This window comes from Cygnus olor, chromosome 1, assembly GCF_009769625.2.
Source record: "Cygnus olor isolate bCygOlo1 chromosome 1, bCygOlo1.pri.v2, whole genome shotgun sequence".
NCBI classification, from domain to species: domain Eukaryota; kingdom Metazoa; phylum Chordata; class Aves; order Anseriformes; family Anatidae; genus Cygnus; species Cygnus olor.
The window spans coordinates 122,385,330-122,411,635 of record NC_049169.1 but is presented as its reverse complement, the minus strand read 5'-3'; the positions used below and the strand labels follow the sequence as shown (position 1 = coordinate 122,411,635).

Here is a 26,306-nt window from a genome sequence, read left to right as displayed (position 1 = left end):
TAGGCATCCAAATATAAAAGTATGGCTTTGTAGACTACACTCTAAGCAGGAAAACATGTTATGCCTTTTGCTTGGTAAATTATTGCCTTCATACAGTGCTGAAGACTTATCTCATTTTTTAGCAGTGTTACAACTAGGTACATGTTAGTCTGTCAGTGTAGGTCAGAAATAACCCACACTAGAAAGAGGGAAGGTGAGAGGAAAGTAGATACATTTTTTTTCATGATGGTTTCTTCTTTGTTGACTTTAGGTATAAACCATTACAGTCTTTTCTCTAAAACATTTGAAACTAAGAATTGGGACTACGTTTGAAAGCTGAAAATCACAGGTTTCATAGAGGGTTTCTAACTGGAGCTACATTTCTGAATTATGCATTAGTAATGTCCAAAGAAAAAGATACATTAATTACAGAAAATTCAGTTACTGATCTCTACAGACCTTTGGTTTTCATTAACCTTTCTTTTTAAGCATTACAAGCAAATCTAGGAAAGGTTCATATCTTGCCATAGACAAAGGTGAAAGATAATGTTCCCAGATGCATAAGATGGCTCTAAATGTACCTGACAATGGATAACCTCAACAGATCCCTTTCTTAGTTGCTCTTTATGACTGTAAAATTTTCTCTCATTTGTGAGGCAAAAGATGTCATGGGTCATTGTGATATCCGTGGTTTGTATTGCTCATGAGCTGCCAGTAGGACACAAGAAGAGGTTGGGCTGAAATATTTTATGCTGTTGTGTACGAATTTCTACTGTTTAATATTTGCATACTGTAACTGATTGGTGCTTTGGGGTATTTTCCCCTTAGACTGTGTGCTTATAATGAGAAAAACATTCAGTAGACTTTCTGAAGGAAGCATAGTTCAAGGTGAAATTCTGCTAAAAAGAAAGACTGCATTAAAAATAACACTGTATTCAACAGCTCAGTCCTATGTGCATTTAATCACAGCTGTAGAGATGAGTGTTAATGTTAATCCAGTACTGCCTTTAGTTCCTAATAGTGCTTTAAGAATTTCATACCTGTCAGAGAACAAGAGATCTACTACCACTTTAATAGCCCTAGGCATTCCTTAAGTTATTGCTATCAGTCTCATAATTCACACCTTTAGACTTCCATGAAAACATGTTAACAGATGGCAGTATTTGCACAACAAATTGTTATGTGACAATGTCAAAAATATAGTTTCATTTTAAATAAGGTATGGATCTAAGAAAAAAAGAAAAAGAAAAAAAAAGAAAAAAAGAAAGAAAAAAAAAGAAAAAGAAAGATCAGCAGGGAATGACAGGCTTTGAGCAAAATAAAAAACAGTTGTGGGAATAAGATCTTACTGAATATCATCAGTCTGCTTGAATCCATCTTGTTTTCAGAATTTACTTTGGAAATTTCCGAGAAATTGACAAAATTTGAATCTGGGGTTGCACTTACTTCCCATAATGAAGTTAAGGTTCTCAGTGTGAAATTACATAACTGACAGCTTTCTGTAGCACACAAGGGCAAGCTGCCCTCATGTTTCTTGTGAAAACTTATTGCCATTTCATACTTTTAATCCACTTGCAAAGTGCATGGTGAATCTGATTTTGTCTTTTTTTTTTTCTCCAGTATCTGTGTTTTGAATGCATTTACTTCCCTCGCACACCAAGTCATGGGTATTGTTGATCTCAGCCTACTTGTAGTTAGACTTGATGATCTTTCTAGGTACCTTCCAACTGTTCTGTTCTGTTCTATTCTATTCTAATTTATGCAGAAAAATGAAGCAGTAAAACACATGTAAAGCTTTAATGAGGTTTTCTAAATTTTGAAAACTGTATTTCCTTTACATTTTTAAATCATGGTATCATGGAATTTTTATATTCTAAATCATAGATTTTATAAGAATTTTAAAAAGGAAAAGTAAAGGAGAGAAGAAAAGTCATAAGGGAATTATCAAATCTGAATTATGAAGCTGCTGGCTTCATATCGGTCTAGAGGTTATCCATAAATTCACAAAAATATTATGATCCAAAGGAGGCATTGAACTGAATGTCTATGCATTTGGGGGGAGAATTGTAAGAGGCTGGGGGCTGCAAATTTGATACCCAGGACAAAGTATTTTACTGCACTATAGCCTCATGATGTTTTATTTCCTTCATAAAATAAAAATCCTTACTGCTTCAGCTCAGTTTGACTAAAATGGTGGAAGGAGGGCTTGGATAAATAGCTGATCTACTGAGGGCAATAATCTCTCAAAGAAGGAGCAGGCAGCAGCAGGCAGCTGACATGTTTGCAACCAGATTTATGAAGCATGTTAGTCTTCCTTACGCAAAGTGCTTCTGCCTTTTCAGTCTTCTGCAGCAGATTCTTTATTGGCATTATAAAGCCTATCTGTTTAACGATGAGCTAGTAGAGTTGGTCCGTGCAAGTTGTTTTGGTTTAGTTTTGAACTTTTTTTCACAAAGTTGTTTTCAAATTAATGGCATTATCAAAAAGCTGAAAGTTTTGCATCATTGTGATAAAGACAGTGGAATTTATGAGGGAAAAAAAAAAAGCCATCAACTTCCCTTTTAATTGATTGGTTTGTTCAGAATTTTTTACAGAATCTTGAGAGTAAAATTTGTGACTATAGGTGTAGTGTGTCCTGGGGTTTTCTTGTGGCATTCTTGCTAACGGGTTTCTGAATGGTTAAGTACAGGTGAGATGAAAAGCAGGAGCAGTATTTTCAGTAAGATTGGCAAACCTCTTACAGGAGCCATCTCTGTCTTTGAGGCTACAGATCAGTCAGTTTTTAAAGGGAATGTTTTCCTACATGTCCCCAGTCTTTCTCTTAAAATTCCTTGTTTTGTCTGCATATTAATCTACATACTTAATTTCTAGAACTATTTAGTTTCCACTTAGTTTCTAAACTATTGGTTCACTATTGTCCTCTCTTTTTAACTCAGCTCTACCAGTTTACTTAAATTTATTGATCAAGTATATTTGAAAAAAAAAAGTTAATTCTGTGTTAACAATGAACAATCCATTCTTAACACAGAAATATTTAAAAAATAGAATATAGGCATAATAAGTATCATATTTAAGGATGGTATTTAAAATGTATTTTCTTCCTGTATGTAAATTATTTTACAATGGTTTAGCTGTTTCCTTCTAGTCTTTTTTTCCTAACAGCATGGTATTTAGAAAAAAAAATAATGAAAAAATAGTTCTCCAAGATAGAGCAGTACTGTATGCTTCTGCAAATATTAAGCAGAAAATCAAGAGGAGACAAATATAACAAAACTGAAAATAATATTATCACAGCTGTTCCTTTCACCATCACAGGTGCTATTGTTCACAGAAACACATTGCTTTATCTTAAAAAGCTTGCTTTCCACCCAAAACTGAAGGGAAGAAGGGAAGAAAAAAAGGGGGGGTGGAGGAAGGTGTGAAGAAAAGTTTAAGGAAGGAGCTTAATTATAGAATTACAGAACCATAGAATGGCTTGTGTTAGAAGGGACCACAAAGATCATATAGTTCCAACCCCCCTGCCATAGGCAGGGAGGACACCCACTAGATCAGGCTGCCCAGGGCCCCATCCAACCTGACCTTGAACACCTCCAGGGATGGGGCATCCACAGCTTTCATGGGCAACCTGTGCCAGTGCCTTACCACCTTCTGAGTGAAGAATTTCCACCTAGCCTCTAATTCAAATCTCCCCTCTTTTATTTTAAAATCATTCCCCCTTGTCCTGTCATTATCTGATTGAGCAAAGGGTTGCTCTCCATCTTTTTTATTAGCCCCCTTCAAGTACTGAAAGGTTGCAGTGAGGTCCCCCAGAGCCTTCTTTTCTCCAGGCTGAACATCCCTCTCTCTCTCAACCTTTTCCCATAGGAGAGGTGCTCCAGCCCCTTGATCATCTTTGTAGCCCTCCTTTGGACCCACTCTAACAGCCCCATATCTTTCTTGTGCTGGCGGCCCCAGACCAACACGCAGCACTCCAAGAGGGGCCTCACAAGGGCAAAATAGAGGGGGACAATCACCTCCCTTGACCTGCTGGCCACTCCTCTGTTGATGCAGCCCAGGATGCAGTTGGCCTTCTGGGCCACAAGCGCACACTGCTGGCTCACGTCGAGCTTTTTGTCCACAAGAACCCCCAAGACCTTCTCTGCGAGGGCTGCTCTCAATGAGTTCTTCTCCCAGCCTGTCCGCATGTCTGGGATTGCCCTGACCCAGGTGGCGGCACCTTGCGCTTAGAGTTATTAGGTTCAGGTGGGCCCACTTCTCCAGCCTCTCCAGGTCCCTTTGGATAGCATCCCTTCCTTCTATTATATCAACCGCACCACTCAGCTTGGTGTCATCTGCAAATTTGCTGAGGGTGAACAGTCTCATGCAGCAGTCCAGTCAGTGTTTTAGTTTAGGTGAGAAAGGTATTTCCAAAGTGCATCTCTTCAATATCTCCACAGGCTCTGTTTTTGTTTGCATTGTAGAGTGGTTGTGGATTGTGTAAACTTGATACATCTGGGGGGAAGCCAAAATGAAAGATGCTCTCTAGAAACATATCTGATGCTCTCCAACTGCTAATGGGATTAGTCCTAAAGACCAGACTGATTAGCCCAATGTAAAACCCCTGAAATACATGCTACATGGATGTTGAATCCTCAGCACCAGCTGTTTTATTCTACACATTTGTTCCCAGTGCACTGCACTGCAGCACTTGCTAATGTAGATACAGCGTGATTCTCTTCCTACTTTCTGTAGTGTTGCTGATCCATCCCTCACACAGCTGTTACATGAGAGCAGTTGTAGAGGATCCCAGTATGAAGTAGATGAGAAACAAAATTCCTTCAGGGAAGGGAAAGTTGAAGCTACATCTTAACAATTAAAACCACTGAGTTTAGAGAATGATCTTGAAAGTGTTACAAAGAGAACCTGTGGGCAGGAGTACAGAGAGGAAACTGGATTCCTAAAAGTGAGGATTCATCAGTAGAAGACAGCTCTTCAGAAGACGATCAATTTTATGTGCCCAGGCAAACTGTTCAGGAACAGTTTCAGCAGAAAAAGCATGGATGCAGGTAGAAGCAGACAATGTCTTTGCATTCTCTATTGCTTTTTGGTTTTGTTTAGGAAAAAATAAAATTGTTAGAGGAAAGAAGCAGTCACAGAAGAGCACTGCTTCTTCTTCCACTGCATAAAATTTTTCTCAGTGACATGAACCTACATTTATAGTTTCTTATATATTTCTGCAGTATGAGGGTGGATTTTTTGTTTGTTTGTTTGGTTGGTTTTGCTTCTGTGTTTACAAAGGCTGGGACAAAAGTATCACCATTTGCAGACACAGAGTCAGGCAGTATGGTGGCCTGCCAAGCCACTGATACCACATATGCTGAAATGCTTGTTGCCCAGTCACATAGCACTTGTACTACAGCCAAGAGCCTCAAGAGAAAAACAAATGTGCAACAGTTCCCCGGGAGAGCAAAGCTGATATCACCAAGACCTTCACAGTATCATCTACCGACAACAGTGTGAAACCTAACACTGTTTGTTGGATGTTTCTGAGATAAGTGCAGTAAATTTTGAAGATATGCAATGATCAGTGTGAACAGTATTCCTTTTGGTAGTGATCCTATTCAAAGATAAAAATTTTATGATGTTTTGGAACTACAAGAATGGAACATTTCTGATTAAATAAAACAGTTGTCTTTTTCCAAAGAAACATACCTAGCATCCTAGGATGGAAGGCAAAGTGGTTGACAAAAGTAAATGGACAAGGAAATCTTTGCCATTTAAGAGCATTTTGCAAAGGAAGCTGCCTGGCTTCACTGTAAAGAATTACATTTCACTTAATACTGCGGTGAAATCCGGAGATAAGTAGCATTGAGAGAGGCAGAAAAGGTCCTGTCCTAGGATTCTCTGTGACAGGTCTTCTCACCCAAATATCCAACACGTTCCCCAGAAACCACTTCTTGTTGTCCTAGATATTGTCCTTTCTATCTTGTTCAAATCCTGCCTTAAGGTTTGCCTGCTTCTTAAGGGAGGAGGTAAATTTCACATTCACATTAAATTTCACATTCTCTTTTGGGGAATGTGAAAAAGAGGGCTGATTTTTTTCTTTTTGGGTGCTCATGTCTTACCAAAAGTTAATAAGACTTCAGTGCCTAGTGGTGGAAAATCTTGAAATGTTTAAAATCCTCCCCCCACCCAACTTATTCTGTATGTTTTGCAAATTCAACTTGCAGAACAGGATGCTTCAGATTTGCTAGCTATTCTGAAATCATTGTTAAAACCAGGGAGAGAAGAAAGTAACACAAATAACAGTGTATTTTATCAAAATATAAGCATGAGAAATAAGTTGTTATGTCTGGGAAGAAATAAAATTATAGAGAACATATTAACATATCATACAGCTCTCTCTTGGTCTGGTTTGTCTTCCCAGTGATTTCTTTGTTCCACTCACCACTTTTAAAGACAAATTTACATCTATGGACTTTATTTAGTCCTAACAGCTGATTTCATTAGAGCATGAAACTGATGTCTCAGGTCTTTTGCCTGGTCATGCTGGGGATGTTTGTTACATAAAAATAACTTTGAAAGACTCTTTTCTTCTAGGCAGACTAAATAAACATAGTAGTTAGTCAGTGGCAAATGCATTCTTACGTGATTTTAATGAAAATAATAATAATAATACTCTAATTTTGATTACCATAAACAAACTCTCCTCCTGACCAGAGAATGTGGTATTTCTCAGCTGCCATATGTTTATATAATAGTTTGTAACCTATTTTACACAACTACAGATGAGAAAAAGAATACTTACTGCTTGTCCACAAGGAATTTGCAAAAACTGGCAAGCAATTATATGGGAGAGAGACTTTTTTTTTTTTTTTCAGTAGCTTACTGAATTGGGCAGGTATGTGATAACTAGTAGATGGAGTCAATATAAGACATTGACACTGTAAAAACCCTTAATCATGGGGTTAATGAATGAATGAATCATTATTCTTAAATCACAGAATCATAGAATGACTTCAGTTGGAAGGGACCTTAAAGATCGTCTAGTTACAACACCCCTGCCATGTGGGGCCATCCTCAGCTGCCTTATTAATCTTTTTATATTTTTATTGATTCTGTAGATATTTCTGATGTATGCAACATCAGCTTCCAATTTCTAATTAAGAACAATTCTTTCTCTTAGCTGTTATACCTTATTGCAAGATAAGCATATTCCAAAAGCCCTTCTCAGTGTGAAAAATGTAGAGGCACTTAGCTTTCTTGAATTATCCAGGATATGTAGTCATTGATCATGTAGTACAAGGAAATGAAAGAACAAGGAGTATAAGATTTATAGAAAAATCTATGATTTCACTTTATTATGCTTATAATATAATGTTTGTATGAAATTCACCTTTGTGGTAGCACTTCACAACTGGGAGAGGCTGCATATTCTTAATTTTCAATAGGTTGTATGTACACTGATAAACTATTCCTGCAGTCAGAAATGTCCTGCAAGAGTCACCTGTCCCTTCTGTTACTTACATATAAGGTGCATTTTGCTAGGGTCATACCATTCTCATGATAACTGATTATATCAGGTACTGTGTTGTATCAGGTACCATCTGTTGTTATTAAAGACCTTAAAATTTGTCTCTGTCTGCTGTGATAGGGTATGAAAGTAGATTCCCTTCCATTTTAAGGAGCAGTAGTTCTGTTTACTTGAAAGGAATAACACCACATTATTTTTTCCTACTTATATGTAATCTAATTTCTTTCTAATCAATTTCAGTTGAAAACTCTTTAGGATTAACAGCAAGCTAGAATAGTTTCATTGATTTCAGTAGAAGTACATCAGTTTACAACCAAATGAGGATCTAGTCTTTACATTGCCGTGTCAGAACACTAAAGTTTTCATATTCTCAATAGTGTATATATTTTATTGCCAGAACCAACCCTAGTTTTGCTGAGGGGAAGTAAAATGTAAGTAAAAATCTAGTGACTTCTGAAGGGGAGGTTTTAAAAAATATTTTAGAAACATGATGGAAAATCATACATAGATTGTAAATATCCTTTTACTCTTTGAAAATGAAAGCTGAACATTGAAATGTAGTTTTCAGTAAAATGTGAAACAAAAATGGTGGGTAAGTTGTAGCTGAAAAAGCTTGTCTTCAGTTTCATTGTGTAACTTCCTCTGAGAAGGTGACTGAGCATATATTGCCTCCTCTGAACCAAACTTCTTCCAGCAGAGGAAGAAGAGGTGAGAGTTTGTATCATCCTATTTAAAATAAAGGGACTAAGTGAGCGTGTGCCATATACTGAGGAGAATGACCAACAAAGGGAAGTAGATATTAAAATGTTCCAGTAATGTTTCAGCAGCTAAGATTGCATGTCAGAATAAGCTTTGTATGAAAAAGAAACTCCATTCTTTTCTTAAAAATCTTTTCTTGAAATTTTCACACAGAGTTGCAGAATTGGATAGAAATAGCAGAGCAGCCTTTTTATTGTACTTCACAGGGATTCTTTATACAGCACTTGTTTTATACATCTCCAGACAGCCATTGCCCTTTTTCTTTAAGCTTTTTCTTTAAGCTTTTTCTTTAAGCCTTTCTTTCTGCCCTTTTTCTGTAAGCTACTTTACATCTGCTTTATCTATTTCCATCAGTAGGTCCAAAGCCTTTACCAAGCATTAAAAACATCTAAAATTTAATATGTAAAAAACTATATGTTTAAGCTTTCAAAATTACTGGCGCAAAACCTACCCACACAGAGAGGTAATGCCAAAGTCTCATAAATGCATGTTTTCTTCCCACACCAATACCATTTCGTTTGTTTGTTTGTTTGTTTTTTACCATTAATGTTTTGTCATTTCCTCTCCCATTTTGTCTTCGCCCAGATCAACATGCTTCTGTGCCAGATTTCTCAGTGATCAGTGAGAATAGTTTCCTAAGGCTAGTATGATGAGAAGTCTGAGTAAAGAGAGATGGGCTTTTATGTATATTATTATATTTTCTAAAATAAACCTTGTATTGTAGTCAGAAGAAAGGGTATGTATTAACCAGGTGGCTTAACTTCATTGCTTTGTTCCTGCAAGACTGAATAAATTCTACCCACTTCAAAACTATTTGTATAGGGCATTTGTAGCCATTGGAGTGAAGGAAGAGAAAAGATGCCAGTAAAATTTCCATTAATATGCAGATAAATAATGTTGCTTAATATTAAAAATCATAGAAGTTTTTGTATAAGTCTTGCCATTAGGGAAGATCACTGACTTAGTGCTTTTATCAAAAAGAAAGCAGGATCTGAGCTTCAGCAATTCTGCATTTTGCAAGAATTCTGTCAAAGCAGAGAAAATCAAAAGCTGCGTTGTTTGCTTGCTACTGCTATGGCTGAGATACCGTGAGAAACAAGCAAAGTTATATTAGGAGTTTTAAAGGTGAGTGAAACCACAGTTCGATCAAGCAGTAGGCCAGCTGCAGACAGAACTGGTATTCTGTGGAAAATCAATATTCAGGAATTCTCTGTTTCAAAAGGTAGCAAAAGAAAGCTGAAGCTAAACCAGAGAATATAAAGGTTTTCTGAGGGTGAAGGGGTGAGAGAAGTCCCAATACTGAGATAGACAAATTATCAATTGGAAAAATAAGTTGATACTTGTTACCTACACCTTTCCTCCATTATTTGTTCTCCTGTGAATTAAATGTTATATTCTAAGAGAAGCTAAAAGCTATTCTGTGATATTTTGCCTATTATCTAAGTACACAGACTGAGAAAATGAAACATGTTATGATTCATTAGTCCCTTACAATCATAAGCTCATTAAATGAATCTGTTCCAAACCTATTGTGGAAAATCCCTGGGCAAAATGAACAAAATAAATATGTTTGCATAAGCAGTATCAGGGTTTTCGATGACTTCCATGTGATGTTTATTCAGCAAACAGGCCCAGTATCTTTTCTGCATTATCAGTGGCTTAGATGCATCCAGTCTGTGAAGCTCACTTTGTAATCTTACATCAGCATGCAGTGTTCCAGGTTTCCTGTGACTTTGGACAGAGTATTATTCCCGCTTTTAGCTTTGTCCCTTCGACCCTTACCCTGTTGAAAGCCTAGTTAAATAGATACAAATGGTTCCTGAAAAAGGAAAAAATTGCACAACAAAGTTTATTGCCAAAGTGTAAAGGCTGAGAGCAAAGCTGCAATCATCAACAAACAGGTCTCAACTGGACCTCTACACTCAAGGAATGGGGGCTAAGAAGGTTTAAACTTTTTACAATTATATGAATGGTGGGTAGTAGTATAGAGGAGAGAAGCTTGTGGAACAGAGGTAGGCATCAGAATACTTACTGGTTTTACGTGCTATATGTAATCAGAGTTACAGCAGTAATGAAGATAAAGCCAATAGTCACATCATAAAAGTCACATAATGACTTTAAGTCTTACACAGGTGAAACCTGTATCATCTTTTTTGAAATACTGACTGAGTTTCATTGATTTTTGGTTCAGTATCAGACATTAAGCTTTCTGTGTGCTCCAGAGGCTTGCAATTCCCTTTTGTCTTACAGTTTGTTTTGATGCTGATGGTTGTTGCTGTTCTGCTTTTTGATTTTTCAGTCTTTGTTTTTCTTTATTTAGTCTGTGAGGTCATTGACAATGGATTCCAGAACTGGTGTGAGAACTACAGATCCTGAGGTAAGTACAGGTCATACAGTTATAATGAAAATCCCTTTGAATTGAAGGAACTGAAGAATATATCCTACTTACTTTGGTAGGAGTAAAAAAGAATATGAACAGAATTACAGCAGTCAGGGAAGAACAGGAACTGCTGCTGACCAGGAGTGCTACAGAGCACTTTTCCTAGCTGTTTCCCTCGTTAGGTAAGGATATCCAAAACAGCCATGAAAGCCTAGGACACAGTACCTGAGTGGAAGGAAGAAGGTCATTTAAGATCTCAATTCTTAATGTCTTATTTGAGGGCAGGGGGGCAGTGGAGAGCCTTGAACATACTGAGGCTTATCTTTTTGAACTTTGTGGTTAAAACCAGAGACAATACCTGATTAAGAATCATCTCTTCTGCCTGAAAGTTCTGGGGAAGGAATATATTGAGTTCTCTTCTCCAAAAGTTACTAAATTTTTTTCTTGAACCCTGGAATTTGAGATCCACAGGGGATAAATTTACAGAAGAAAAAGCAAAAAGGAAAGCATAGTGTTTCAATACACTTAAAGATGTTTCATTTATCATGATTAAAGCATTCTGTAGATGTAAGATTATCTTGACTCACTCAAATATCTCCATTTAAGACATTTTATACCTGTTTTGTCTCATTCAGATGAGATGTTAGCAAAGTACCATGCACTCAGAATCTAAAGAAGCTAGTCATTGAAGCAGTACTTTAAAATATTCAAACATTCTCATATCCAGAAATAAGCCTATAAACTTCCTTTTTCCTCTGTGCCTGATAAAACCAGTCAAGTGAACTAAATTTTACTTGTATTTATTTTTTTCTCAAAACCATAATTGTCATAAAGGCAGTGGAAGTGATGGGAGGTAAAGGGGGTTGATATTGGTTTTTTTGTTGTTGTTTGTTTGTTTTCTTGATCAGAACAGTCATTACCAGTTTTTATAGGAATGTTCATTTAACTTCTAATTGGTTCCTCTCTGTTGTGTTAATTTTCAAGGTTATAAACAGCCACTCATGAAGACAAAATTTGAATGTTAACAACTCTCTTCATACAGCGGTAAATTCAGTTTTTATTACAGCATAAGCCTAGTGGACTGAAGCTTAGACAATCCCTAGAAGAGCAATCCTTCTATGCTATCTCCAGGAGTGGGATGTTTCTAAAACACAACCTGAAAATCATAGGGAGTTGACTGGAATAGCACAGGCCTGACCATTCATAAAATTTATCTTCATAAACAACCAAAGTATAGACTTAGAGGCTTTGTTTGGTGGGAACTCATGCCTTCCATTCTTGCTGATTTCAGCAGAGGTAATTGATCCTCCACACCATGCACAGTTGAGATTTTTTAACGTAACAGGATGAAATTCTGCAGAGGTTTTTATTGTTTAGTGTGATATTGAATAGACCCATTACCACATCCTTATAATAGCTGTAACAACTAAGTGAAATGACACCATTGACAAGTTTTATCCTCAAATTAATATTTTCTAATTCTTTTTAATGTTCATTTTAGGTATTTGAAGTAGACATTTCATTGTCATTCCTTATTATTATTGGCAGTTTCTGTGAAGTGTTAGAAATGGATGAATCCAAGAATACTGAAAATCTGAAGATCCATATTGCAAAGGCCTTTTTGATTTTCTCATCATTTGCCACTTCACAAACATCTTTGACATTCCTAACATGGAGAAGATTATCTGAAAAATAATAATAATAATAATAATACCTTTACACCACCACCTTTTTCAGTGTTGTGATGATGCTATTTTGACTTTAGTGTGAGGAAATTTAATTGTTGAAGTAAGTGAAGCTTGTAAAGCTTGTGATTAATGCATATTTTAATGATCCATGCTAATAGTAGCATGGATTATTTTGTATACAGTATCATCTCCTTCTATGAATAATAAATGTCAAACAACTAAGCCCCAAAAGTCATTTGGCTTTGATTCATGTAAATTGTTCTTTTTCTTAATATAATTTTAATTGAATTAGCAATCTAAGAAATTTGAAAATCAAAACTAGATGTTGAGATGTTACATTATGAAAATGGTTATGTCATTATTAAATAAAAATAATTTTATTTTAATAAAGTGATACAAAATAAAAATATTTTAATTAAATTATATTTTAATAAAGTATAAAACGAGTATGTGAAGAGTTCAAGAGAACTAGTAAAGTGTCCTGTTTAAATTATCACATATCCCATTTTCAGAAAAGTACTTAAATGTCATTAGGTACAATCATTTGACAGATGCAAACAGCATATAATTGTATTTGTAACTGTTTATATATAACCAGTCAGTTAGAAAAGAGGCATGACAAAGTTATCCTGCTACTTAAATGAAGAGATCTTGAATTAAAAACGTGTATTCTCTGGCATCATCCACTGGCAAAGAAAGATACAAGTTAGAAATTAATATTAGAGAGAGACAGAGAGAGATCAATTCCTTTCAGTTGCTAATAATGCAGGTAGTTAAGATTCTGGATCATGTCCAAGAGTTTTGGCCAGAACTGTTTTTTTGTGCTAGAAAAGAACAGTGAACTCCTGAACAGTCTGCTCTTCAAGTGGGCTATTATAACTTACAAGTAAATGGTGTCATTTGCAATTAATTCACATAAATTGTGTTAACTTTCTGGCACCTCCTTCTGCACTTCCACATAAGGTTTTTCATAACTTCAGTGAAACCAAAAGAGTAGCAGTTTGCCAAGAAAGTGCTAGAAACAAAGTTCATAATAGTAATACTATTTATATATATATATATATATATATATATATATATGAGAGGTACAGAGAGAAGAAAATACAAAAGATAAAGTCTAAAAGAATCATAACCTGTTTAAGCTTGTTTCTCTTTTCAATTAACTTGTTAAAAAACATAAGCAAAACAGACAAACATGAAATATTACTGGGGGTATCTAGTTAAAGACTGTAAAGATACTGAAGTGGAAAATGATGACACTCCTTTTTTATGTATAAAATTAATCTTTTTTTATCAGTCAAGTAAATGAAAAAATATATATACTCACCATGATTAAAACAAACTTTTCAGTGGGATTTTCATCTTTTTCTGAATCCCACTGACTGATTTAAATAGGGGATCCAAAGTGGGTCAAACTTTTCCTGTGACTGGCATTTTCTGGAGCTTTCTGAAGATGCTGCATATCTCTGCCAGGGATAAATGATGTTGTTAATAGAGTTCTTTTCCTTTATTTAAATCACAAATCTGATTCTGAGTCTCTTCATTATCTATTTTGCCAGTATACTGTTCAACTGAATTACATCTGACAGTACTATCTATAAAGAACTGCTGCTCTCAAAGATGACACAGCAGACAAAGGTCCAGATTTTTCTCAATAGGTTGCAAGGATCATGCTTTCTGAGAATCTGACAGTCAGATTGTAGCTTCCTATTATATTACTGCATCATCTGAGTAAGTGTAGCTGCATGGTACCATTTCTTTATTCAGGGCAAACCTATGATATTTAACTTGAGCAGTACAATTGGGATTAGCTGATTGCGAACATGAGGTGAAATTCATCTTAAATAAAAGAGACAATCAAAATAATTCAGTCTCACTACAGACAGTCAGTGGAGAGAGACACCCTTGCCATCATTCATCTCATCCTAGACTCCTGCCCTAGGATAAGCCTAGAAGTTTTTGTCTGGAAAAATTCTTGGTTGGTTACTGTAAGACCTTCATATTCCTGAACCCTGAAACATTTTTTTCGACGATGGTGCAGCCTGCAGGATGTATACAGTCCACAAGAAGATCCCATCTGTCATACAACTGGTCTGACACTCTGCTCCCTAGCTGAACCTTTAACAACATATTGGAGTGGGCAGAGGCTTAATGAATTGTTTCTGGCATCTTATGTTTTCTATCCTGTTAAGTGGCCAAAATTCTTGCATTTCTGCTGTATGGTAGATGCAGCCAGACTTGTTAACTGTGATGTTCATCTGTCCAGTATATATGCACTATTTCATCATGTATTGAACTTTCATCTCTTGATTATCTTGTTCTCCTTTGTCTTTACATGGACCAAATGCACTAAGAAAAACAATGTTCTAACACTTTACTCCCACAGTATTCACTCTCTAACTGTAGCCATAATTTTTTTCCTAATATATTAGCATGACCATTCTGGAAAATCATGGGACATAGTCAGATATCTACACTTTAAAAAGGAGGTTGATAAATGAGTAGCTATTCACGCATGGAAAGGGTTGGCATATCAGAAAGGATATTTAGAGGAAAAAGTCTTCACACTGTAAAACATGATTACAGTGAGAGGTTTTAACAAGTTTGAAGAACCTGAAAATCATTAGATGATATTCTGCATTATGTAACAGGTCAAACTACATGATCACAGTGGTCCCTTCAGGTCTCAAAATCTATACATCTTTATTCTGCTCATTTTTCCCTATTGGAAGTGGATTTCTCTAGAAGTGATTAAGCTGCCAGACTAATTGAGGTTTAGGTTAGCCAAAGAGTTTGAGCTGTTACTGGGAAAGGAAGTAGCCCACATAAGATCAAAGTGATTTTGGCAGCTTGCAGAAATTTAGATTTGGAAAGACAGAGGAGAAATATGTGAAAAAGTCAGTCACTACAAATATGTGCAAGAGAGGGAAAAGAAGCCTGACAAGTAAGAAAACTGGAAAAGGGAGATAGTAGATATTTATTTAGCTGTGGTACAGAGATTTCTGTGTCTGTCAGATACTATTCTGTCTACACAAGCCTGAAGGATTGTAATGCTGTGATTAACAGACTATTACTGATTAATGGACTATTACTATCAGGCTGAGAAAATTGGGTCTATTTATTCTGGAGAAGAGAAGGCTTTAGGGAGGTGTTATAGCCTTCCAGTACCCAACGGCGGCCAACAAGAAAGCTGGAGAGAGACTCTATCAGGGATTACAGTAATAGGACAAGGGGGAAGAATTGCTTTAAACTAAGAGGGTAGATTTAGACCTACCCTTTTCTTCTTTAGGAAGAAATTTTTCATTGTGAGGGTGGTGAAGCACTGGAACGGGTTGTCAAGAGAAGTTGTGGATGCCCCATGCCTGGAAGTGCTCAAGGCCAGGCTGGATGAATCTTTGGGCAACCTGATCTAGTGGGAGGTGTCCCTGCCCATGGCAGAGGGGTTGGAACTAGATCATCTTTAAAGTCATTTCCAATCTAAACCATTCTGTGATTCTATGATTCTGTGATTATTTGGTTTGCAATTGATATTTACTATTTCTATAATTATTACAGTTTTGGTCTTTATGAAAGAAAGAATATTTTTGTTCAAAACTGGAAAGGTTAGTCAGAGATTTTTGGTCTCATATTTTGTTTTAGTTTCTGAAGGTCTGGAAGGCAAATGGTAAGAAAAGTAACAAAACTATTCTCTGAATGTAGCTCTCATTCCCTGTGAAGAAAGTCAGAAATAGCTGATCGTCTTTGCTAAGAGTCTAGTGTGTGTTCAATTGCTTTGAGCCACAGTTGTGAATTAACTTTGCCTTGAGAAGCAGTTTTACACATTTGAGTCAGCAATTGGCTATGAATAGTCTAATCACTGCTACACATGGAGCACAGGGGTGCCAAGAACAGGTTTTGTATTGTTCCTTTGGAAAAGGAACAGCTCACAAGGTAGAGGGTTGTAAAAAATACTTGGCAGCCACACGGAAATCATCTGATCACAAGCTAGCACCCTACCTTATGAGATTCTCAGCAAATTTCTAGCCTGAACTTCAGCATGACTGCATATAGAAATCATCCTTCCTCATCTTCTACCCTCAAGTCTTTTATGTTCTTGCTCATGTGTATCTACAGTATATACTTCGTACTTGTCTCTCCTCCATTTACCTCATCCTAGCAACCCTATGGAAAGTATGTTTCCGCTGTGCATTGAGCTGACAAAAATAGAAGACCTATCAGGCCTGCTATCATGTTTTCATAGCTGGGATCCCACAGCAGCGCAGGGCTTAAGACACCAGCAAGATGGCGTTCAGCTGCTAGCATCTTTTCTAACCAAAGAACTGAATTATTGATGAACAGAGCCTGACGCATTTAAGGCTAAAATATGTTATAAATCATATGTCAACAGATGACCCCAAGCCGAATATATACCTGAATTCATTTCAGTTTCATGTGACGTCAGCATTGCCCGTTGCATGAGTTACAGCCTTGCATTCACTCTGAGGCTATCTATTATCTAATATGTCTTACTTGATTTTCAGTTTCAGGCAGGCAAATTGACCATGTATACTTGCTTGTGTCAGTAGCTAATTTTAGGTAGCTAGTCTAATTGAAGATGTTACGCTCCTTTAGCTTGTCAAATACAAATTCATATTTTCTGATTAATGTGATTCATTTGTATTAGATTTGACTTGACAGAATGACAATGTGTAATATAGAATACAGGGATGACAGGGTTCTCAGTCTCCTCTGTCACATTTCATTATGAATTGTTTAGTCAAGGCTGTGGCCCACAGTATCTTGCCCGCAATATGGTAAAATTTGAACAGTATTGCAGCCATATATGGTCTACACAATATGTTCTCACAGGTGGCTATATGCTTTCAGAAGGGTGACAAGTTAAACAGCTTTCTTATGTTTGTAACACTTATATGTAACTGACTCTCTGACATTTTGATGTGACTGAAAAATTACTGAGAACATGTGGAAGAAAGAGAAAATCCTTGAAAGAAAGCTAAACAAACTTGAACTAGTACAAAATAACAGAAATATGGAATATGGAATGGGGAAATATGCAAGGAAACTAAAAACAAACAAACAAAAATTACATTGGTTGGTGGAGCAGGGAATGCAAAAGGTGGGGAAAATGCAACAGTAGGCAGAAGTTGAAAAATGTGTCAAGAAATAAAAGGAAAACGTGACCTCAAATAAAAGGGTACTGGTAACTTCAACAAAAAATAGGGAAAAGCAGTAGATAATAGAAAAACAGTCCATAGTGGAGTCCATGGGGTATTAATATTTATGAGCTCATCAGCAAGACGAAGCTGCGTGCCAGGGTGGGTAGAGGGGTGGTCTGTCAGTCCAGCACCTCTCAGAACTTGGGCAGCAGAGGGAGACAGGAGGTGAAGAGCAGAAATCTCTCTCTAAGATCACAGACGGTATTAAATGCATGTTTCTAAGTGGGAGATTATTTATTCTGTGGCTTCCATAGGTCAAATGCCTTGTATACACACAGGATATGTTAAATACTCAATTTTCCTTGCCACTGCAGTCTCCTTTTTGACTGTGTCTAACATTGTGTTGCACGTGTGTTGCATTGTGTTAAGCACATAACACCACACACTCAACAGATTAATCTGCAGTCAGTCCAGCCTGCCCAGGCCCATTGGTACTGCTGTACTACCACTACAGATCTGCATGTGTAGGCAGTCACTGACTCATATCAACATTCATGTTGGAAGGAGCTTTAAGACATCTCTAGACCAACCTCCTGCTCAAATTAGGTTCAGCACTGAGTTCAGGTTTTGGGGGGCTTTGTCCAGTCAGGTCTTTAAAGGACAAAATGTGTCTCCAAGGACACATGACTCTAAGATGCCCAGATTAAAGCCCCCATCTCCTCCCTAGCAGGTGAATTCTTTTCAAACCCCTTCTTTCCATCCTGCCAAGCTGTATGTGCTTCCTAGTCCCATGCTTACTAAACCTTCCTTTCATACTGGGAACTTCTATTCTGATTTCCCATTCTGCCATCTCTTCCCTCATTTCACATGTATTTCTGTTTCCTACATTTCTATACTGCCTCTGGGAAGGACATGGTGGTTGGGGGTCTGACACCTGTTGTTTTACGGAGGCAACTGAGCAGTTTCCAGCCTTACTCACACAGATTTTATCAGACTGACAGTAACAGAACATGACCAATTTCTTTGTGTGTATCATCAGGAAAAGATTTTAATGTTTTTGGTATGGCAATTTGAGAAATGTTCTTATTTTCCAGTGTAGATGAACTGCTTTTAAAAATAGATAAAAAGCATTTTGTCTGGTAGAGGAAATGCATGGAACAATTCTGATTTCCATCCATTGTTCTGGAAATGTTTTTTTGGCTAAACTGTCTTACTATAGAGTACCTGGACCAGCACCTATCTCAGTCTGGTATCCCCAGCAGGCTTTGCACAAACTCAGTTTGCTGATGATGTTAACACAGATGTTGCAAAGTGGCAGTTCAAGGGGCTTGGTAACTGTCAATAAAACTGGAAAAAATGGATGAAATTTCTGGTCAGTACAGAAGTTTTGCACTGGTTGAGATTTCACAGCTCGTGTTTTCTTCTGAGAAGAGTAGTTGCTGCTTTTCATGGGGTTGTTTCATTTTCATAGAATCAGTATCACAGAATATTGGAAGGGACCTTAAAGATCATCAGATTCCAACCCCCCTGACATGGGCAAGGATGCCACCCACTAGATCAGGTTGGCTAAGGCCCCATCCAGCCTGGCCTTGAAAACCTCTAGGGATGGGGCATCCACAACCTCTGTGGGCAACCTGTTCCAGTGCCTCACCACCCTCACAGTGAAGAATTTCCTCTCATGTCTAGTCTAAATCTATCCCATTTATCTTAAGACCATTCACCCTTGTCCTATCATTATCTACTCAAGTAAAGAGTCACTCTCAATCCTTTTTATAAGACCTCTTTAAGAAATGAAAGGCCACAATGAGGTCTCCCCGCAGCCTTCTCTTCTGCAGGCTGAACATCCCATCTCTCTCAGCCTTTCTTCATAGGAGAGGTGCTCCAGCCCTCTGATCATCTTTGTAGCCCTCCTCTGGACCTGTTCTAACAGCTCCACATTATTCTTGTGCTCCAGGCCCCAGACCAGGATGCAGCACTCCAAGTGGGACCTCACAAGGGCAGAGCAGAGGGGTACAATCTCCTACTTCACCCTGCTGGCCACCCCTCTGATGATGGTTGCCATGACCCAGATGCAGCACCTTGCACTTAGACTTGCTGAACCTCATTTGGTTCACACAGACCCACTTCTCCAGCCTGTCCAGGTACCTCGAATGGCATCTCTTCTTTCTTTTGTATCAACTGCACCACTCAGCTTGGTGTCATCTGCAAACTTGCTGAGGGTGTACTCAATCCCCTCATCTGTCATTGATGAAGGTATTGGAAAGCACTGTTCCCAAGACAGACACACTCTGACATGAAATGGTTGATAGATATGAACATGCATCTGTCTTCATTGTTTGTTTCTAAAGCCCTCAATAAGACACATTAACATAATAAAACACTCGTGGAATAAGAGCCTTGAGGATATTTTCTTTAATCAAACTGTTAAGACATATAGGAGGTAAAATAGGTCTAAGATAAGAAGGTCCTGTCCCCAGTCCCTTCCTTCCAACGTGCAAAGTGAATAAGACTGCTGAATGCAGCTTTTAAACATTTCAAAATCACTCTTGAACATTCAGCCATTTGCAGTGAACTGCAGAGATTTCAGTATATTTCTTGGTAAATAGGAATTATTACAGCAATAGTTCCTGTGCTCTATCTTGTGGCCATTACCCCTTGTCCTGTCCCCACAAACCACTGAAAAGAGGTTGGCCAAATCCCTCTGTCTCCCACACCTCAGGTATTTATACACATTGATGAGATCCCCTCTCAGTCTTCTTTCCTCCAGGCTGAACAGGCCCAGGTCTCTCAGCCTTTCTTCATAGGGAAGATGCTCCAGGCCCCGTACCATCTTTGTGGCCCTCCACTGGACTCTTTCCAGGAGATCCCTGTCTTTTTTGTACCGGGGAGCCCAGAACTGTACACAGTACTCCAGGTGAGGCCTGACCAGGGCAGAGTAGAGGGGGAGGATCACCTCCCTTGATCTGCTGGCCACGCTCCTTTTAATGCATGCCAGGATCCCATTGGCCCTCTTGGCCACGACGGCACACTGCTGGCTCATGGTCAACCTGTCGTCCACCAGGACCCCCAGGTCCTTCTCCTCAGAACTCCTTTCCAGCAGGTCGTCTCCCAGATACTGAATGCAGAAAAAGAGAAGAAACAAAGAAATGAAGCTCAGTCAAGCTGAAGGCTATATTCAAAAAGTAGTAGCATTGTTACAGCCATGATGGATAAAAGCAAGGCATAATCCTTAGAAAAAGGGAAAATTTCACTAAAACCAAGTGGGACATCTAGAAAAATAAATAAGTTTTTAGGTACTTTTTTGTGTCAAACACTATGACATAACTATATATTATGTCCTTCAGAAATAAAAAGCACAATTCAGATTCTTTGTTCATTCTGCATATTCTTCCACTTCCATGTTTGCCATTTTGCAGATGTAATGTTGTTGCAGTTGTAATGATCTAAGGAAATATTCTGCAATTTTTTTACAATCGAGGAGATTTGTATTTTTGAAAATTCATATACTTTTTCCCACTGTTCTAATAAAAGATGTCCCCTCTCCCTGCCATTTTCCCCTTCTATACAGCAAAAATATAGAAAAAGAAGTTGTACTTCTCAAAAATGTAAGACTCACAGCTATCAATTTCAGCAAAAACAGTACACACAGAGAAATCTATATAGCTTTATACGATGCAGCAGAAAAAAATCCTCTGGTGTTTTGTGGCAAGGGAAAGTATATATGAGAAAGAAAAGAAAAAGGATGAAGGAAGCTTAAAATAGACAAATGCATGAAACTAGGGAACAGCTGCACCACATGCTCCATGTAATATGGAAATTGCAAAAGTGAGAAAAGGCCATTGGGGATCTTTTTTAAAAGGACCTGGAAACATTTTTTGTATTGCTATTTTTTTCCAGATGGTAAGATTTTCTCTTCCTTCTCACCATGCTACATTTTTAAAGACAGTTTAGAGGAAAAGAAGGAGAAGTTGTAGGCAAGTTTAAAAATAAATGTTTCCTGTTTCATGTCTCTCGAATAAAAAGTGCCCACATTTTCAGATAGATATTTCAGTTAGTCTGTTGTGATGTGTGAACGATAATGAAGATCTACAGCTGACTTAAATACAATTGGCAGTAAAGTTTAGCTGGGCTTCAGTTTATTTAGAAATACAGCAAAATGTGGCCTCTGTCTTTTGTGAGTAACATATGTGACAGTACACACAGAACTGTAAACATTAATACAAGAATAATGCAAGGTGTGTGAAAGATTCAAAGTTGTGTTTTGATGGGTCAAGTATGAGTGTAATCTACCATTCAGGAATCCATGGATGAGGATCAGGGTAGGTTTGACATTCAGAGTTCCACCCTTGACAAACAATAGATGCTCCTCTCATAAATCCTGGTGTACAAACTTCTTCATCGTTAAAAAGTTTTTTTTTTTTTTTTTTTTTTCCAAAGAGCTATGATTCAGACTGATCTTAAGAGTACTTCTCCTGTTACCTGCTCTCAGCCTGTCTAATCAGGGTCTTTGTAGTTTGAGTGGCAAGGCCAGCCCAATTTTATCCCTCCACAAAGCTGTAGCACAGGTAGAATTGTCCCAATTCATCCTCAATGTTAACCTTTCATTAATTTCTGGTGTTTTCATCTTTTTTGACCCTTAACTGCAAAGTGGTATCTCACTACATCTTGTAACTTTGGCACAGAATTTGTTTATTTCAGAATTCTTGAGGCAACCATGATTGTCACAATCATATTCCTCACTTAGGTATCACTATCGTAGTCAATACACTCTTGGAGGTGAAGATAATGGAACCAGAAAGAGTTTATAGTAATAATAGATCTACTTCTCTTCATTACATGAGGCATTCTAGTTCATGTAATGTTGCTTCCTCAGTGGGGGATGGCAATAGATTGCCCATTCTTGAGCTGAGTATTAATTATGCTTACTAGTGCTTCTGTAGTTGAAGGTCCCATGATAACCCCCTATTTTATTTTTAGGGGTTTATAATTCATCTTTAAAAACCCACTTTGAACTGAAATATGTCCCCACCATCTAACACCCACTTATCTGGCCCAGTAATAATATATGATAGATATGGAAGGATGAAGCTGCACTTTGAATAATTCAAGGTGATTACCATATGTGAAAAATCATTCTTTTCATGTGCATGTCATCAGAAGGGCCATATAAGTATGCAACTAACATCGACAGGCTATATCTCATCCCAGTACTGTGTCAATAAACAGAGGCCAGTCCCATTCCCTACTTTTTCTTCCTAATACAATTTGCATTACAAGAACTGAAATAAATATTTTTAAAAGTCACCAGAAAATGTTAAAAGAGCTAAATTTATCAGTCTTTTGACATTTCCAATGTTAGGATGTATGGTGGCATGATTTCTAAAGGGATACCTTAATTTGTAAGTCACCAAAGAGGAAATATCTCCACCAATACTTATTTTATAGTTTTTTTGTTTTGTTTTGTTTTGTTTTGTTTGTTTTGGGGGGGATTATGTGGTTATTCAATTTTAGATATGAGTTTCAGTGTTAGAGGACAGGTGTGCGTATCACAAGACCACTAATGAATGTTTAGAGAAACAAAATCAACATACTTAGCTCTGTACTCTTTTCTCAAACTATAGACTCAACTCAAAATTTTTCCAAGTACTAGTAGCGATGGCGAGCAAACCAGTTGCTCACTGAGGATCACGAGCCATCAACTCAAAGCAAGATCTACCACACAAAAGATTTACCTCCTTTCCTTGGTGCATTGCTCTATGCTTATTTGCTCACCCTCCCACCCCCCAAAAAAAAAAAAAAAAAAAAAAAGTCTTACTCTACAGAAGTATAATATTGGTGTTCCAAAAAAACAGGAATGGAAATGTGAAAGTACTTATAGGAGCGCAACTAAGAGTTCTACTAAGTAGAGAACTTCTCTCTCCTAGCAACTGTTGCAAGACATATTTGCTGCTCCATTTCCTCGTTTTTACTTCACGGAAAATAAGGTAATTTTAAAATATATTTTAAATTCAGAACTAAAGTTTTTGCAAATGTTGTTGATGTATCCATCCCTTCCCCACCTTTTCTGATTAAAATCTTCTCTTCCAACTTTTTTCTGATATTAGTGGACAAGAATACTTCAGTTTAATATGGCATTTTACATATTTGCTGAAGATTCAATACTAATTACTCTTTATTTTGCTAATTTCAGAGTACAGCTGTTAGCACCTTACCTTAATCTGTATATATTGCATATTCTTCAGGTGAAATTGGTTTTTCAGTTATTCATCACCCTGGTAAACTAGACCATCTGTAAATCTGCACTCTCTTAGAATTTTGGAATTGAACTACTGGGTAGCTGCATAACTCAGAGCTGACACAGTGCAGTTCACTTCTGAAGTTTTCTGTAACAAAAACTGTTGGAGCTATAGCATTAGCATTTTAAATGTAGTCCCATGGTGTCAGCCTTCAAATAGCTGTGGCATAAGGAGGGTCTCCCAATGAAACAATAATAGTAGACATGTTTCTTACCCAAAAGAAAAGTTAATACCTTTCTGATCAACAGTTAGCCTCCATTTTCAATCCTAGCTTGACCTGCTGTAGCTCAGAAGTGCAACTCCAATTCCTCAACTACAATGAAACACCAGGGAAGGGAGTACATAGAGCCAGGCACTGTTACTTAAAATATTTTTTTAAATATATGGATAAAGAACATCGCCAAGGGAGATCCTTCAGGATTTTGCAGTTTGCTGGAGCTGTATACGTAGTGTGTTATTACACTGGTTCTACTTAGCTGGTGAAAGTCTCATAAACTCTCCTTTAGAATTTAATTTGATATGGTTCATGAGTATTGAAGAAAATTTAAAGAAAAGGAGTTTTAAGTTGTGTTGGAACCGAGATGAAAGTTCCTTCTTTATAATGAGATGACTATGTATTGTCATTAAAATGTGTTCGATTTTCCATAAAATCTTTCCTTTAATAAATAAATCTTAGTGGTCTTCAAAAATCTGAGTTTATGAACATATATCCCATTTGCTACAATGATGTTTTTCTGAAATGACTTCATTACCTATTATACAGAGCTCATTTTTGAGTTTTTCACTTTTTTTTTTAATGACTATTTTTCACTTGCTGCTCTTATGTGTACATATAGGAAATGAGCTGATTTTGCAGTCCCTATACCTAGAGAGATCGACTGAGACAAGCCATATAAAAATATTTATTATTTATTCCTGTGATCTGTGTCATTGTTTTCCCAGTAATGGACTCCCAACATGAAGTAAAAACATGCATCAGACATATGCATTCACTTCTCTCTCATATTTAGACATTCTTAGTATTTCTCTGTGGGTTGCATTTATAAATCTGATTTGCTGTTTGTTTATTTCTAAGACTTTTTTTTTAATGAATGGTCTAAAAATGTACTTCAGTCCTTCAGTCTTGTCCTTCAGTCTGATATGCAACAAGACTCCTTATAAAAAGTAACAACTTCACTTCTCCTATCACTTTTAAAGCACAGTTTACAAAACAAATGTGTAGAAATACCTTGGTTATCCCCTACTGTTGTAGGACAATGTACAAAATACAGTTTGAAAAGCTGACAACAAGATAAGTTTAATAGTCTGAACTGGTGTGTTTTCCCCTGTAATAAAACAATACAAACCATTAACATCATAATTAAAAACATCAGTATAGATTATAGTCTAAACACATTTTAAATATCTAAAGAAATTCCAGGATCTTGAGTAAGCTTAAAAATCACAAAATAATTAATATTTTAAGCCACCCTCCTGACCCCAAATCTACAAGCTGTGCTTCATTTACTTATTCTTGAAATAAAATTAATTTCAGTTTCTAAAAAAAAAAAAGTGTATATATCAAAAACACTGAAATACAGCGAAAAATCCTCTTCAAGAAATTGTCTGTCAGTCCATTATCTCTCTTTGAGTTAGCAATACACACTTGTTCTTTGAATTTGATTTGTGTTCTTTTAAAACAGAGTAAATGTATGAAAATAGTCACTCTGGCAAAATACAGCCAGAATAGCTGAAATATGAATAGATGTATTGTGACTTCTACAAAGATCACTTGGTAGTGTTACTATTGCTACTATATATTCCTCTGCTCATTTCTCCCTCCTTTTCTATCTGTTTGAAGAAAACTATGAAAATAAAATAAAATAAAATAAAATAAAATAAAATAAAATAAAATAAAAGCAATATCAAGAAAATCCACCACTCCTCTCATAAGACAGTTCTTATTTCCATACACTGGATGAAGAATGAAGAGTTACTGTTTTGGTGTAGTGGTTATTCTGACTTAATGAAGCTGATATGGGGAAAGCATTCAAAGGGAAAAATGTTCATTTAATTAAGAATCTTACATTAGCAGTGCGTATGTTGTAGCTGTCTGTGTATCTTCTATGTTTTGCTTTTAAAGAAATCATGCACCTCTAATGTTGTTTGATGCCAATTTACTGAAATTGGTGTTTAAGAAACTTGTTGAGAAAATTAAAAGTGATGAATTAGCCCACTGAGGTAATGCCACAGCAAACAGGAGACTCTGATGTGAAGACCTAGCTTCCTAATTGTTATTATGCTTACAAGGACACTGTTAAAAGAAAAATGAATGCTTTGCTTCACACCTGCTGTAAAAGATGCTTAAACTCTGGAGCTTGCTTAAATCATTCTTCCTGAAACAAACTATTGAATGAAATTCAGGCCATTTAATTTCCAAATACCAGTAATTAAAATGAGTCACATCATCAGAGTTTGGCAGGGCTACAGCTGCCTTTTATTTTTTCATTTCCACATAAATTTCAGAGAAGGTCAGATTTGTTGGGGGAGGAGAAG

At 36.9% G+C, this 26,306-nt stretch overlaps 1 long non-coding RNA gene across 1 annotated transcript; it reads left to right on the top strand.

Moving 5' to 3' along the window:
* The first annotated feature begins 4,029 nt into the window (after nt 1-4,029).
* LOC121057319 lies at nt 4,030-25,560 on the top strand. The gene is made up of 4 exons (XR_005813753.1): nt 4,030-4,207; nt 19,608-19,610; nt 21,514-21,525; nt 25,550-25,560. It is a non-coding gene; the product is annotated as an uncharacterized LOC121057319 (long non-coding RNA).
* The last annotated feature ends 746 nt before the right edge of the window (nt 25,561-26,306 follow it).